This window comes from Narcine bancroftii, chromosome 13, assembly GCF_036971445.1.
Source record: "Narcine bancroftii isolate sNarBan1 chromosome 13, sNarBan1.hap1, whole genome shotgun sequence".
NCBI classification, from domain to species: domain Eukaryota; kingdom Metazoa; phylum Chordata; class Chondrichthyes; order Torpediniformes; family Narcinidae; genus Narcine; species Narcine bancroftii.
Window position 1 is genome coordinate 30,852,637 of NC_091481.1, and position 13,098 is coordinate 30,865,734.

General features: G+C 43.7%; 1 protein-coding gene across 7 annotated transcripts in view; it reads right to left on the reverse strand.

The window, feature by feature from the left end:
- Positions 1–13,098, reverse strand: part of plekha5 (pleckstrin homology domain containing, family A member 5) — a 429,638-nt gene that overhangs the window by 174,503 nt on the left and 242,037 nt on the right. The window lies entirely within an intron of this gene.

Genomic DNA, 13,098 nt, shown 5'->3' on the forward strand with positions numbered 1-13,098 from the left:
TGTTTCCAGTCGAACAGCAGCACGAACCTCTCATGGTCTTCCATAGCTTTTCACCTGAAAATTCACCACCCACATTTCAGTCGCTGAGTGAACAAATTGCAATTTGTTAAATTAATCGAATCAAATAATTCTGAAACAAATATAAATTTGAACCACCGAGTCCTTCAAACTTTGTTTCACCAATACTCAACCCCCACAACAAATCAGAAGAGAACTCGCCACCACAAGACTAGAAATCAATAAAGGGCATATATTCTATCAAGATAATTAAAATACTGGTAAAGCCAACTGGAGGAAGATAAACAATGAGTCATGAATGTATGACTCAGATGGAAATAAAGGCTCGAGATAAGATTCAGCTTGTGAAATACAGATGTGCATCTGGAGGTAGTGTAGCACTTAGAAATGTAAATGGCCCAACATAATACTTTCCATCAAAATTTTAATTTTAAAATATTAACAAACAATTCTTCATTCAAAAAAAAATAAAGGGGAACTATAGCAACTTGTATTCATCTCAAATTAATGGAATCAAGCTGGCGCAGCTCGAGTCCATGCAGTGGAGCGGCTTCGCGAGCCAGCGGATGGATAAAAAAAATTAATGGAATCAATTATTGATCAAGTTCATGTTTATTCTCATCTAAGTATACATACACAACCTAACAATAAGCACATCTCCGGACCATTGTGCACACACAGTACATCCTTGACAAATACGACATGTATACATAGCAATAATACACACATTTCTAGAATTGTTCTGCAGTCTCACCACCTGTGGAAAGACCCCGTTTCCCAGCCTGGAAGCTGCGGTTTCTATGCTCCTCAATCTCAAAGATACTGTGAGCTTATATCCAACTTCCACACCTGTTCTTTGAAACATATTTGGAAGCAGTGAGCCAGTCCACAAAGGTTCCTATTTTGTGGACTGCCACCTATTTCAGACAAAATCCATCCAGATGCTGGACACAAAGGAACTCAAAACAGTGAACTGGAGTGAGCCACCTACAGTGGAAGCAGATAAACTATGTGTTCTTTGATATGTGCTTGAAGGAATTGAGGTGGACATTTTGTGAAAATGTTCTGACAACCACTATTTTGTGCAAAGACCAGAGGTGTATCTAGGGGCACAGGCCCTGGGCCCCATTTGAAGAGCAGCACCACTGTCCTTGCCTTGCCCACCCAAAAACAAACTCCCAAGTCCAACGCAGATCCTCGCCTTTCGCCTCATGCTCGTCACCGGCCAACTCGTCCTCTGATCCTGCCCCGGCTGATGCACTGCCCCGTGTAAGGCCAACTCCCAAGCCCGACGTGACTTGCGACCGCCTCACTGATCCTAGTCCTTGTCGTCCTCCCCAACCCCCCTCCCCCCAATCTAACTCCTGACACCCGACTGTCTTGGCTTCGTGATCCCATCTCACCCGCCCCCTCCCTCCTGCCCCCCACCAGTTAGAGAGAAAAAAAAACTAGCACTACAGCAGCTAAACTTGAGCGATCTTAATTATGGGGTCGCTTGGGAACAGAGGACACTGGGCTGAGCACTAATGCTAGTTCAACGATCCTCTTCTCTCTTTGGCTTGGCTTCGCGGACGAAGATATATGGAGGGGGTAAAAAGTCCACGTCAGCTGCAGACTCGTTTGTGGCTGACAAGTCCGATGCGGGACAGGCAGACACGATTGCAGCGGTTGCAGGGGAAAATTGGTTGGTTGGGGATGGGTGTTGGGTTTTTCCTCCTTTGCCTTTTGTCAGTGAGGTAGGCTCTGCGGTCTTCTTCAAAGGAGGTTGCTGCCCGCCAAACTGTGAGGCGCCAAGATGCACGGTTTGAGGCGAGATCAGCCCACTGGCGGTGGTCAATGTGGCAGGCACCAAGAGATTTCTTTAGGCAGTCCTTGTACCTTTTCTTTGGTGCACCTCTGTCACGGTGGCCAGTGGAGAGCTCGCCATATAACACGATCTTGGGAAGGCGATGGTCCTCCATTCTGGAGACGTGACCCATCCAGCGCAGCTGGATCTTCAGCAGTGTGGACTCGATGCTGTCGACCTCTGCCATCTCGAGTACTTCGACGTTAGGGATGTAAGCGCTCCAATGGATGTTGAGGATGGAGCGGAGACAACGCTGGTGGAAGCGTTCTAGGAGCCGTAGGTGGTGCCGGTAGAGGACCCATGATTCGGAGCCGAACAGGAGTGTGGGTATGACAACGGCTCTGTATACGCTTATCTTTGTGAGGTTTTTCAGTTGGTTGTCTTTCCAGACTCTTTTGTGTAGTCTTCCAAAGGCGCTATTTGCCTTGGCGAGTCTGTTGTCTATCTCATTGTCGATCCTTGCATCTGATGAAATGGTGCAGCCGAGATAGGTAAACTGGTTGACCGTTTTGAGTTTTGTGTGCCCGATGGAGATGTGGGGGGGCTGGTAATCATGGTGGGGAGCTGGCTGATGGAGGACCTCAGTTTTCTTCAGGCTGACTTCCAGGCCAAACATTTTGGCAGTTTCTGCAAAGCAGGACGTCAAGCGCTGAAGAGCTGGCTCTGAATGGGCAACTAAAGCGGCATCGTCTGCAAAGAGTAGTTCACGGACAAGTTTCTCTTGTGTCTTGGTGTGAGCTTGCAGGCGCCTCAGATTGAAGAGACTGCCATCCGTGCGGTACCGGATGTAAACAGCGTCTTCATTGTTGGGGTCTTTCATGGCTTGGTTCAGCATCATGCTGAAGAAGATTGAAAAGAGGGTTGGTGCCAGAACACAGCCTTGCTTCACGCCATTGTTAATGGAGAAGGGTTCAGAGAGCTCATTGCTGTATCTGACCCGACCTTGTTGGCTTTCGTGCAGTTGGATAATCATGTTGAGGAACTTTGGGGGACATCCGATGCGCTCTAGTATTTGCCAAAGCCCTTTCCTGCTCACGGTGTCGAAGGCTTTGGTGAGGTCAACAAAGGTGATGTAGAGTCCTTTGTTTTGTTCTCTGCATTTTTCTTGGAGCTGTCTGAGGGCAAAGACCATGTCAGTAGTTCCTCTGTTTGCGCGAAAGCCGCACTGTGATTCTGGGAGAATATTCTCGGCGACACTAGGTATTATTCTATTTAGTAGAATCCTAGCGAAGATTTTGCCTGCAATGGAGAGCAACGTGATTCCCCTGTAGTTTGAGCAGTCTGATTTCTCGCCTTTGTTTTTGTACAGGGTGATGATGGTGGCATCACGAAGATCCTGAGGCAGTTTACCTTGGTCCCAACAAAGCTTGAAAAACTCATGCAGTTTGGCATGCAGAGTTTTGCCGCCAGCCTTCCAGACTTCTGGGGGGATTCCATCCATACCTGCTGCTTTGCCACTTTTCAGTTGTTCGATTGCCTTATATGTCTCATCCAGGGTGGGAACCTCATTCAGCTCTAGCCTTAGGGGCTGTTGAGGGAGCTGGAGCAGGGCGGAATCTTGGACTGAGCGGTTGGCACTGAAAAGAGATTGGAAGTGTTCTGACCATCGGTTGAGGATGGAGATCTTGTCGCTGAGGAGGACTTTGCCGTCTGAGCTGCGCAGCGGGCTTTGTACTTGGGGTGAGGGGCCGTACACAGCCTTTAGAGCCTCGTAGAAACCCCTGAAGTCGCCAATGTCCGCGCTGAGATGGGTTCGTTTGGCGAGGCTAGTCCACCACTCATTTTGGATCTCCCGGAGTTTGCGCTGAAGATGGCTGCATGCGCGACGGAAGGCTTGTTTCTTCTCTGGACAGGACGGCTTTGTAAGGTGAGCCTGGTGGGCAGCTCGCTTCTTTGCCAGCAGCTCCTGGATTTCCTGGCTGTTTTCGTCAAACCAGTCCTTGTTTTTCCTGGAGGAGAAGCCCAGTACCTCTTCAGTGGATTGCAGTATGGTAGTCCTACTGGGTAAAGAACCACCACTTTTCCTGGAGTTTGCTTCCCCCTGGTAAACTATCCTCTTCAGCAAGGAAGGATCCCCCTGCCACATTGGAAACCGATGCCAAGAAACAATCTCCTGGTTAGAAAAAGCCAAGGGGAGATTTTGGGCGCTTGGCGGCGCATCGAGGCATGGCAAACCCGACTTCCCAGCATCATACAGCAGAGAAACCCCTCCACGAGGGATACAGCCCGTTATTATGCCACTTGGACGTTAAAGGAAAATGCATCTAGTTCCTTGCCTGCCCGCAGTCTCTGTGTCTCTCTCTCCCTTTCTCTCACCATCTTTCTCTCCTTTCCCAGTGTCTCTTACAGATGTATCCATCCATATGTGTACGCGCTCTTACATAAAATCTCCATAGGTGCTTTCTCGTGGCCAGTACAAGCCAGCTATCGTACACCTTTACAACACTTTGCCTACCTCCTGAATGCTCAAGGGCTGGCTTGGGGGATTATTTCTGATCCTCCTTTTGTATCCCAAGCTTCGTAGTATCAGAGGAAAAACACTGTGATTGTGAATGGTGAAACCAGCTTGTCTGGCCCAAAAAAGAACGTCCATATGTACCACACATTTTTTTTCCCCCTGGTAAGCATTTAAGAACCAGCTCATCCCTTCACCTTCCGCCAGCAATACTCAACATTTCAAGGTGGGTCTATTCTCAAGATGCAACATCACATTTATATCGTATCACAAATGGGGACGTGAACTACAGCACTAAATTGTTAAAAATCTGTCAGGGATGCACTCATTTGATTTTTCAGAGAGAAACAACTATGGACAAGACAGCAGGGCTGTCAGCGCGCGGCAAACCACTGAGAGATGTGTCGAACATCTAAATGTTAGGGGGTGGGTGAAATATTTGCAATATTGTTTTAATATTTGTATATACATATATACAACTTTCTGCTCATTATTCAAGATGTAGCAAACCACATAGTTGCAGGAAGATCACTTGCACAATAGCGAGGGAAAAAGGCAGAACAATGTCATCTTTCTAAGAACATTTTGAAACCGTGGCTTCATTTATGGGATGACCAGTTAGAGAGAGAAAAAAACTAGCACTACAGCAGCTAAACTTGAGCGATCTTAATTATGGGGTCGCTTTTGGGAACAGAGGACACTGGGCTGAGCACTAATGCTAGTTCAACGATCCTACTGGGTAAAGAACCACCACTTTTCCTGGAACCATCCAGATCATTTATAATGTCTCAGTGTCCTTCTCGGCCAGTCCGCAGGCCATCAGTGGAATGGCAGAACTTTTGTATTCGCACTTATTTTAGTCGAATCCTTCAGCGCAACCGTTGTTATGGTCCTTTATTAGTTAATGCAACCCATGATTTGAACATGTACAGATGAATTTTATTGTCATTAATCCCTAAACAATAGAGTATATCAACTATTTACATAGTATTTACATTAGGTATTATAAATAATCTTGAGAGGTTTTTAAAGTACAGGTATGTGCTAACAGCCCCATCAGACGCCCTGTGACAGTACCAGATCGGCTCCTTCAAGTAAGAGTCTCCGTGAACAGTAAACAGTATATGACAATAAAAATTATAATGGTGGATTAACTTGATCCAATCTGGTCCACATATAAAACCAAAAGGCCGAATAGCCACCAGCTGTAACAATGGATGTGCAGGTGGCTGAAGGGAGAGGACCTGAATAGAGCTTTATAAAATTGGTAAGGGAAGTAATTATAGTTTTCTTTCCCTGGAGAGAGAAAATCTCAAGTTAGAGGGATCAAACATGCCGTCTCTCTCACACACACACACACACACATATATATATATAATATATATATATCTTATTTGGCTTGGTTTCGCGGACGAAGATTTATGGAGGGGGTAAAAGTCCACGTCAGCTGCAGGCTCGATTGTGGCTGACAAGTCCGATGCGGGACAGGCAGACACGGTTGCAGCGGTTGCAGGGGAAAATTGGTTGGTTGGGGTTGGCTGGTGGGTTTTTCCTCCTTTGTCTTTTGTCAGTGAGGTGGGCTCTGCGGTCTTCTTCAAAGGAGGTTGCTGCCCGCCGAACTGTGAGGCGCCAAGATGCACGGTTTGAGGCGATATCAGCCCACTGGCGGTGGTCAATGTGGCAGGCACCAAGAGATTTCTTTAGGCAGTCCTTGTACCTCTTCTTTGGTGCACCTTTGTCACGGTGGCCAGTGGAGAGCTCGCCATACACACACTATAAGTTGCTCTGCATCGTGAGGGTGGTAGGCACTGACATCACGCAGAACCGAGCACCTCGCTGACAGCGCTGTGTGTTGGTGGAAGCAATGCGCATTGAGTGGATGACATTCTGGGAAGGAGGAGTTGGTGACTGGCATTCACACGCACACACAGGTGTGCGCTCGTAGTGCGTCCCGCCCTCCCCCCCCCCCCCCCCAAGATGCAGGGTCAGCAGAATGAGAGGACGAGGAGCACCTTGTAGAGACAGAAGGTGGTGAGGAACGTTTGGGAAGGCAAAGTGGATAGCATGGCAACAGCGAGGGATGGTTGCAGGGTGAAGGGTTGAAATAAGCAAGTTTTAGCAGGGTTGGGGGCGGGGGGGAGAAAAAAAAACGCAATTTCAGTACTTGCCATTGGTGTTATTTACTCCAGATATGCCACTGGCCTGGAATCCAGTGCTTGAAATGGTCAGACTTGGCGAGTACAAAAGAATGTGATTAGGCTGCCACAAGGATGATGAAGCAATAACGTAATTAGGCCTTGTCACCTTGGACCAGAGACAATGAAATGTGACACAGGTCTGGCCAGGTGACTCTCGGTCAAGCTGCAACAGTTGAGCTGACAAGGAGTACAAGAATGGAGAATTTGGGGGAAAGGAGCAGCATCGACTCTGGAGACTAACCATCACGGAAGTCAGAAATATGGAGATTTCATTGGAATCAAGGGCATGGCCAGCGAGACTCCTATTCCCAGTATTACCTTTTTTATCCTTCAACGTTTTTGGGGAAAGTCAGAGAAACCTTAATGGGTATGCGAACTGACACGTAATTTTGTATGACTTGCTTGCCATTGTGGTTGTTAACTATAATCAATAATGGTATTGGTTAGAGTAATACAGATTCCCTCTGTGCTAAACCATTCATTTTTGTTGAGGGTTTTTAAAAAAAAAGCAACAAGCTCCTCAGCTTTTTTGTTTGGGATTGAATTGTTTACTGTGAAGGGTACAGAGATGTAGTAAAAAGATGAGTGATGCATGCCACATAGACAACTCACAAGTTGTCACTCTCCGGTACCAATTTAAAATTTAGATCAGAAAATAAGGGGAGGTTCCCGTTGAGAATTCAGCACAGCCGTGGACCTGAAACTGTCCCAGCTCTGGTCTCATCCCCTCTCTCCCCGCTCCATCCAGCCTTCATCAGCAAAGCTGCTCTTTACGCTCTCCATCACTGGTGCCACCTCCGTGGTCCTTTAGATGGACATTTGCCTTTCCCACAGCATTTTTGGGTGGTCTCCTTGATCCTATCCTGCATTTACACCAATCGTGGTGTGACATGAACAAACTAAACAATGAAGCTGATTTTTTTTGTAGAACAGAAAAATCTTCACATAACACCATCACAATCTTTCATCACATTGGCCGGAACCTTTGAATCAGATTGCAGGCAATCTTCTCGATAATTTATCCTTCCTTCCCAGTGAGCTCCCTTCTACTGAATGAAGGCAAGAGATACTGCTCTCTCCATCAAACATGAAACTTGGCTACATGTTACATTTATGCTTTAAAAGTCTTTTGATTCCTACACTGAGAGTGTATAACCTGCATGTCATCTCAATGTTCGGAGTATGGACCAATTAAAAAAAAAAATCGAAGAATAAAACTTCAGTGCTTAAAATACTTGGCAGATCATGTAGTCGAAGAAACAGAAACAGTACTGTTCCAGATTATTGAACTTGTACATGAATTAGGAAAAGTTGAAAATCAAACAAGGGAGAAGAAGAGGGAATAAAGGGAGTGTCTGTGATCATTAATTATAATAATATGGGTATTAGCTGACCAATGGCAACAATGCCATTTAGTTCATTGTAAGCCATTGTTTAAATTGATCTTTTCCTGCAAATGGAACCAGATAAACTCAAAACAGAGATATTGTTAGACGATGTCAGTGTTTGCTGCCAGTTTCCCCTCAATTGTGAAACTAAAATGAGTGTATCATAAAATATTAAAGAACAAAAACAAGGCCCTTTGACCCTTCTCATCTTTGCAAACTATTATTCTGCTCAGTTCATTGATCTTCACCCACCTTCCACACCTCTCCCATCCAAGTACCTGCCCATTTTTTCTTAAATGTCAAAATTGCATTTACCAATCCACCAGGTATTTTTTTACATGTGCCATTAATTCATGTAGTCTCAAAATTTGTTGCTGCATTAATTTTTTTAAAACATCATCATATGTTCATTTATCCTGTCAGAACAATGATGTTGTAAATTCACAAGTCAACACTTCACTAATCCTCCCAAGTCACAGATAAAATAAAATTGCATTGTCAGCAGGAAATTGAAACAATGCCTGGGTTTCATCAGGCACATATTAGATGAAAGATTTGGTTTTATTCTATTCTGGGGAAATTTGGCAACCGTAAATATAGCATTACGAAGAACTATGGTTTAACAGTGATGTTAATTAATCAAATTTTATTTCACAAAGAGCAATTCACATTGTATGGAACAGTGTAGTCTGTAAGACTGAAGGTACTTCATATTCAACTGGACTACCACAAGAGGATACCGTAGACGGAGTACCTTCAGGCAAATAGTTCACCATGAAACCTCAAAGATATTCCAACATCTGCAAGGTACAAGTGATGGAATACTCACCATCAAGTTATAACCAAAGACTCAGGTCTGAAACTTCGGTTACCCTTTACTTCCTACGGATGCTCAATCTCTCCAGCACCCTGATGGAAGACGGACCATTTGCCAAGATGGCTACAATTCCAACAACAATCAACAAGCTCAACACCATTAAAATAAAATAAAGCAACTCACTCGACTGGCATCTTATCCACCAACCCAAGTATTTGTTTTCTTCACTGCAGATGCACAATGGCTTCTGTATCCGTTAGCAACAGTGGGGCTATCCCAACAGCACCCAAACCAACAATCTCCACCCCACCACCAGCAAGAACAACAATGGCAACAGTCACATTGAAAGGCTATCTGCACCTTCACCTATCTAGGAAATATCGCCATTCCTTTATCACCACTAGAGCTAAATCCTGAAACTCCCAACCCAACAGCATAGTAGGAAATAGCTTCACTGTGAAGGGCAGTAGGTGGAGGGCAATGGTTCGTGAGTAGCACAGTTAACACAATGCTGTTAAAGCAGCAAGAACTTGGATTCAACTCCGGCGCTGTCTGTATGGGTGTTTGTATTCCCCCCCCCCCCCACTCACTCCCCAAGGGTTTCCTCCCGGTACTCCGGTTTCCTCCCACCCTTTAAAACATACCAGGGTTCCAAGTCAAATGGACAGCACAGGCTCGTGGGACAGAAAGGCTAACTGTGTTATATGTCCAAATTTAAAACTAATTCAAAAACTCACCACCGCCTTCTTTGGGACCATTAAGATGGACGACAAATTCTTGCCCCACATCCCAAATAATGCAGAAATAAGATTTTTTTTTTAAAAGCTGCACACAAATGTGGGAGGAGCAAAGATTTTATTGGACCCCTCAGAATTTTTTTTAAAATATGAAACACACCTTTCAGTTGGGAAAAGTAGTGCAACACTGAAGAAATTAGCTGTTCACACAGTTAGTCACAATTACTCCAGCCTGCTGGACTACAAAATTATTTGAAGAATTCAAGGCGCACACATCAATTGAAAACCTTTAAAGCCTTGTCCTACTTTATTTTCGGAATGAACACCTGTTATACAAGACCCAAATTTATTTGACATTGATGAGGATTTATAGTTACACTTGAGTATTCCAAAGATTAGGTGAAACCTAGTTCTGTGGATTTCTATTGTTTATAGGTTTTCAATATAATTCTGCATGAAGAAGCTAGAAGATGAGAATAAAACCAAAGTTGCTGTCACTTTATATTTAAACAGAAAGACGACAGCAATGATTCTAACAAAGGCCAGTTCTACTCAGTTGCAGCCGATGGAGTTCTCCCTGTGGCCATGCAAACTTCCTCACTCATCCCAAAAAACATGCTAATGGACAGTTTAACTGCCTGTAATAAAGTAGATAGGTAGTCGAATGTTTGGAGAATAAAAAGGGAATAGTGCTAGACTACTGCAGTATTTTTCCCCCATTGTCTTTAGGGGACAAGAGGTGTCTTAAAACAGCAGTCTCTGTCCACAAAGAACCCCCCCCCCCCCGGCCCCACCACCCAGGCCATGCCCTCTTCACTCTGCTATCATAGGGGGAAAAGGTACAGGTGCCTAAAGACAAGCACACAGCAGCACTAGGACAGCTTCTTCCCCAATGCCATCGGATTCCTGAATAATCAGTGAACCTAAGACACTCCCTTACCTTTCGTGCATTTTAAAAAAGATTTATTGTTGTCAGGCGGTTTAGATGATGCTTCTGCAAAACACCAAATATTGTGACTTGTTTGTAACAATAAATTTTGATTCTGTTGCCTGACATAATAATAACCAGATCTGTTGGCTTTGCGCACAATGCTTTTCAAGTATTAATTTGCATTATGTGGAAGTAGACTCACCCATCCACAATTATAAATGGCAATATTCATAGGCTCTGGACATTCAGACAACAGAACATTAAACAGTCTAAGGCACGGAGCAGCACAAATTTTCAATAATATCTCAAAAGAGGAAAAAGTCAAAAGGAAGAAATGTGAAGGGGGAAGAAAACAAGATTTTCAGAACTTAATGGTTCAGAGACCGAAGGTATGATTTCCAATCATAAAGAAATGTGGTGATTAGCTGGAGGTCTGAAATGAAGGAGCATCGAGATCTGAGGATTTTGCTCAGAAAAAAAAAAGTGGCAAGACTGCAAATGATTATTTAAAACCAGAGTTTTATTTAACTGTGACCTCATTTAGCTTAACAAGCCCAAGGGCAGTTTATGACAGGCGCTTGGATGCAAGTTTGAACACTCATCACAGAAGATTTGAAGGAATTCTAGTAGAAGGTCATTGATGTGAAATGTTCAACTCTTTCTGTTCTATTTGTGATTTGGGTGATTTCAAGCTTATGAAATCAAAGAGGAGAACCAGTCAGATGGTATTGGAAAAGTCAGTTCTAGAGGTTACAAGGACATACTGATTATTGTTGTAAAAAAGAGCCGAGTCTGGATATCGGAGAAATTGTTAGAATAACACAGCAGAGGCAGAAGGTAAAGCCATTCAAGGTAATCATCCTTCCCTTAGATGGTCAGGAATGGAATCAAACCAGGATTTTCCCCCCACAGAGCTGAAACTTGGGAGAGAAAGCATGAAGGTAGTGGTGAGGTGAATCGATCTCAGTGGCCTGTGAAGGCGAAACATTTGATCCAGTTCTCATTGCCACTGATATCTAATTCAATGAGTGTAAAACATGGCCAGGAAGAGGTCACCTTCAATACAATTATCATTCAAATATTAAATAACACAATGGATTCACGCAGAGAACCAAAGCATCAAAGAACAAAACCCCAAAGGGAGAAAGAACTATGTTAACAACATTGAATTCTATTTGTAAATAAAATTTTGTGGGTTTGATTCCCCTATTTTATCGTTCAATATTCACCCAAGCTGGAATTTTATTTAAATCATACATTACATTAACAAAATGCAACTGGGGTGCTTTATAACACAAAATTAGAGAGCTGCAAACCTCCACATTAATTTATCCAAAGAAATTCTTGCCATACTTCCTTTCCATAAGAATTTCCTAACACATGCATTTAATTCTTTAATGAATTTTTGAGGGATTGTTATAGGAATTGATTGAAAAAGATATTGCATTCTAGGAAAAATATTCATTTTAATACACTTTACCTATTAAAGTAATAGGTAACTTATTCCATCTTTCCATATCTTTTATTCTTTTTAATCATGGAGAATAATGTCAGAAGATTCAGAATAATAATCGCTGCAATTTCACAAAATCTGGAGCTAACAAACATGCTCAGTGGTCAGTCACTAAGATGGGCCCCAGCTACAATTTTTTTTTTTTTTTTTTTAAAAGAATTTTTGGCTATTTCTTAAAATAAAACCACCCCAAAGCAAATGCTGAGACTGTGGAGTGAATTTTAAAATATTAACTAGAGTGATGAATGTACAGCATAAACGAAAGGAAGCAATGTTTTTTTTCCCAATGTAACAACTTCTAATATAATTTCGCACGATCTCCGGAGCAAAGTGGAGATTTCAGATGAGAATGGAAATGACAAAAAAAATACCCAACAGCTGTGGCAGAGGCTAATTGACATGACCTGCCACAAAACCAAATCCGGTGCAATATGAGACTGAAAAATTTCACTCCCAGATGCGTTCAATAACTTCTACGCCCTTCCGGAACAAGGAAGAACCACTATGCACTCCCATGTCCCCTGATGATCCTCTACTGCCAGCATCCAGGGCTGCCTTCAGGATAGCAAAACCAAGGCCGGGCAGAGTATCCGACTGATTACTAACAACCTGTGTTCACCATCTGGCTCATGTATTCATGGATATCATCAAATTCTCATCCCAACAGTACGTAGGACCCTCCGGTTTCAAACAGGCCTCAATAGTACCAGTACCCAAGAAGAATATGGCAACCTACCAACCAGTGCCATTCACAGCCACAGTGAAGCGTTTTGATGGGCTTGTATTGAAAAATTTCACCTCCGGCCTGAGTGGAGACATTGAACCGACCGCAGCACAGGTCTATGGCAGATGCCATCTCACTGGCTCTATTCAAAATCCTGGAACACCAGGCCAATAAAGATTCATACATCAGGATGCTCTTTATCGACAACAGTTGAGCATTCAACACCATCATCTTTATTGAAACTGACAAGCAAACTCCATGTTCTGGACCTCAATATCCCACTGTGCCATTGGATCTTGGATTTCCTCACCTCCAGACTCAGTGCAGATTGACCAGAACCTCTCATCCGTAATTTCCATCAACACCAGAGTGCCACAGGGCTGTGTACTTAGTCCCCTGCTCTACTTGGGGTCTCAGTACAACAACAGCATTTATAAAAAGTTGTTGATGATACCATCGTAGTGAGCTGCA